The 4,116-nt window shown below is 41.4% G+C and overlaps 1 protein-coding gene across 1 annotated transcript in view; it reads right to left on the bottom strand.

Moving 5' to 3' along the window:
• The window catches only part of Tnpo3 (transportin 3), a 115,693-nt gene that overhangs the window by 5,499 nt on the left and 106,078 nt on the right, over positions 1–4,116 (bottom strand). The window lies entirely within an intron of this gene.

Raw genomic sequence — 4,116 nt, 5'->3', positions numbered from 1 at the left:
TGAGGGACAGCGCCCAGGCCCAGAGTTCAGGCCCCACAACCGGACCCCCCCCCCAAAAAATAGAAGCAGCCCAATGGTATGCAGGCTGACTTTACTCATGTTCCTACCATCAGGACATAGGAAGAATATAACCTAAGAGAGACTGTGCACTGTGTCATTCAAGGGACACTTAGAAAAGTGCTGGAGTCTTTTGCTATCCCAATGTCCTACATTTTTTTCTTTCTGGTTGTAGGGCTTGGACTCAGGGCCTGGGTGCCGTTCCTGAACTCTTTTGCTCAAGGCTAGTGCTCTGCTTTGAGCCACAGTGCTACTTCCAGTTTTCTTGGGGTTAATTGGAAGTAAGAGTCTCACAGACTCTCCTGCGCAGGCTGGCTTTGAATCGCCATTCTCAGATCTCAGCTCCCTGAGATCCCAGATAGGATTAAAAGTGTTGAGCCACCAGCACGCAGCTGTCCTACTTTTCTAAAATGCTACTCCTCTTTAGCTTGCATTTCTGGAGAAACAACTCCATTGTTAGCCTCTTTTCTGGTACATGAGAAAGAGTATTGAAATAAAATAGAAGAATTGTGCTGAGACAGCAAAACGAAGGATAGGCCACAGTGTCTCAAACCACCTCCACATCTGCCTCAACACGATCAGTGATTGTTCTGATGTTAAAAGCTTTGGCCAAATGTTGAGCTAGTGTGGAAGCCTACAAATATGAACCCAAAAGTTCCTTGAACACTAGCACTATACTTTATTTCCTAATTCAATCCTCTCATATTTCCTAGTTCCTTTTTTTAAATTTATTTTTTTCAACTGCTATTATTTTTCTAGGTTCTATTTTCTGACTTCTGATCCCACAATTCCAATTATAGCATACTTTGTCCGTGTGTGTGTGTGTGTGTGTATGTGTGTGTGTGTGTGCGTGCGTGTGCACACGTGCATGTGTGCTGGTATCAGGGTTGGAACTAAGAGCCTGTTTCCTTGCATGGCTTGCTTACTGAAAATCAGGGTCTTGTGCTGTTACTTGTCTTTTTTGCTCAAGGATGGCATTCTACCACTTGAGCCACATAGCCATTTTAGCTTTTTGCTGGTTAACTGGAAATAAGAGTTTAAATGGGTTTTTCTGCCCAGGCTGGCTTTGAACAAAAACCAGGCTGGCTTTGAACAAAAACCAGGCTGGCTTTGAACAAACTGCAATCTTCAGATCTCAGTCTCCTGAATAGCTATGATTCCAGATGTAAAGCACTGGCACCTGGCTTTGTCACTATTTCTTAAGCTTCATAATTGATGTTCTGAGAAATATGAGAAACTCAATGCTTGGATCTGATGTCCTAGTAGGTAATGGAGAATAGTATAGCTTTAACTGATGACCCAGCTGGGGAGATACTCCCATACTGGTCTCCCACACTGGTCTCCAATTCCAATATCAGTGCTTCCCATGCTCAGCATCTTTTGCCTTTAAAGATCCTCATGTTAGGGGCTGGGAAGGTGGCTCAGTGGTAGAGCGCTTGCCTTGCATGCCTGAGGCCCTAGGTTTGATTCCTCAGCACCACATAAGCAAAAAGAAAAAAGCCGGAAGTGGCGCTGTGGCTCAAGTGGTAGAGCGCTAGCCTTGAGCTGAAGAGCTGAGGGACAGCACCCAGGCCCAGAATTCAGGCCCCCCTCCCCCTCAAAAAAAAATCCTCATGTTAATGATAAGACGTTGAGCCAATACAGAGAAATTGAAATTAATGGCAGAATTTCTTCTAATCCCAATTTGAGCCAATATTTGGGTCATCTGATGTTCAGAAAGCAAATATGATATTCCAGAATGAAAAGGTTTATGTTACTTCACAGTGACCAACTAAAAAAGCCAAGGACTTAATTACTAGTATCATTTTTAAAAAGCAAGCTTGGACTTGCTGCAATAAAACCAAACCAGTTTGCCTTCTTGCTAGGATGGCAAACAAAGCAGCAAGTTGTGGCAGGAGCTATAGGACCTGAAGACCAAAAGAGAGACTGAGTCATACACAGGTTCAAGGGCAACAGGCATGTTAGAGAAAGAATTACTAAGAGGTAGGCCATCTCAAACCCTTTCTCTAGCATCTCAATGTTACCTCTTATTTCTGCTCATTTCCCACCATCATGTCACAGCCTTCTATAGAAGCTGCAAAACTGGTTTAGCAGCATAGATCACATACACCAGGTTGGCAGAACATTTTATTTTCCTGTATCTTAGGGAAAATTACAATAATTTTGTTCATAGTACTGCTTTGAGACCCTTTTTCTTGTCCCTCTCTTTAAATTAAGAAATTGTGCCCATAATTGGGACCTCAGATTTAACTCACTTTTCTGTCATACATCAGTCTGACTAAAGGAATCTGAATTTGGTGGAGATTAATTCTAGAATGTGTGGGTGGCTGCCTTTAGAGCTCACAGGAGACATGTCCCAGCTAGTTTCTGCAAGCACACAGGACATTCTGGCAGTTTCTTTTCCAAAGAGAAAGGAATTCAGACTCACTTGTTTACCTACTATGCACAAGAAACTTCTTTAGATTTCCACTTAGTACATTTCAGAATAACCCTATGGAAACAGCAGCACTAAGTATGTTTTACAGAAGAATTAACTGAAGTTCTAAGTAATAGAGTAAGTGGCAAGCCTCAAACCAACAGACTTACCTTCAATTTGCTTTAAGGAAATTAGAGGTTATATACTCATACCAAAAAGATAGAATAAAGCAAAACAGAAGCAGAGAAATGCAATTATTTTACTGCTTTGACCTGTGACAGCTTGTAGTTAAGGATGCTACTTTTACCAGAGAGATTATTCTTCTACTCTGGCAAAATATATCACAGAGATAGTCATGTACTATTTTTCAGTCATGAATGCCACCGTTACATACCAGCTACATCTGGGGCACGAAGTTATTAGCCCCTTAGTAAGCTACAAATAATAGTACTCTTTGGTTTGAGATTTCAATTTTTTCTTTTACTTGAGATAGGGTATTATCATGTAATCTAGGCTGGCCTCTCAACATCTTATCTTTGCCTAAGCCTATAAACTCTGGTACTAACCACTATGCCTGGCCAAGATTTGATATCTTTTTTTTTTTTTTGGGGGGGGGGGGTCCGGTCGTGGGCCTGAACTCTGGGCCTGAGCGCTGTCCCTCAGCTCTTCAGCTCAAGGCTAGCGCTCACCACTTGAGCCACAGCGCCACTTCTGGCTTTTTTCTTTTTGCTTATGTGGTGCTGAGGAATCGAACCCAGAGCCTCAGGCATGCAAGGCAAGCGTTCTACCACTGAGCAACCTTCCCAGCCCAAGATTTGATATCTTAACACTAAAAGAACTGTTGGGAAGCATTCCAAAGAATGAGAAAGTAAACTATTTTTTTAAAGACATTAAAAAACAATCTTCAGAGGGAGTAATAATGCTCAATAGGAAATATACTCACTACCTCACTCATGTAAATGTAACCCCTCTGTACAGTATCTTTACAATAGAAAAAATTTAAAAAAGGAAACAATCTTCAGAAGAAGTTAGACTTTATACCATTAACAAAAATTTGTCTTCTCATGGTTTAGTGGTAAGACTGCCTGCCTAGTAAGCTAGAGGCTCTGAGTTCAACTACTACGAGAAAAAACATTGTTTTTTAATTTTAAATTATTTAAAATTTAAGTTATAATTAAAATATAAATTATAATATCTACTTATAAATATGCAAATGATTTAAAATTTTCTGAAAAGTATAAAAGCCCAGGTCCTAATTTCAAGCCCCAGGGTCGGCACACTCCCTCCCTAAAATATTACCAGGTCACAGTAATCAAAATTGCACATTAGCAGCCAGACACAGACCAGTGGAACAGAACAGCCAAAAAATGAACATTAATGGCCAAATGATTCCCCCGCCCCACACCCCGCTCCCCGCGTCATGGGGCTTGAACTCTGGGCCTGGGTGTATCTCTGAGCTCTTCAGTCTAAGGTGAGCATTCTACAACTTGAGCCACAGCACCACTGGCCAAATGATTTCTGAAGAGTACTAAAACCATTCAATAGAGAAAGGAGTCTTTTCAAGGTGTTGAGAAAACTGGATATCCACATGTAAAAGGAAGCTAGGTAGAGGGTGTGTGTGTGTGTGTGTGTGTGTGTGTGTG

This window comes from Dipodomys ordii, unplaced genomic scaffold (genome assembly GCF_000151885.1).
Source record: "Dipodomys ordii isolate 6190 unplaced genomic scaffold, Dord_2.0 Scaffold48, whole genome shotgun sequence".
Taxonomy (NCBI): Eukaryota; Metazoa; Chordata; class Mammalia; order Rodentia; family Heteromyidae; genus Dipodomys; species Dipodomys ordii.
This window is presented reverse-complemented; position numbering and strand designations above follow the sequence as displayed.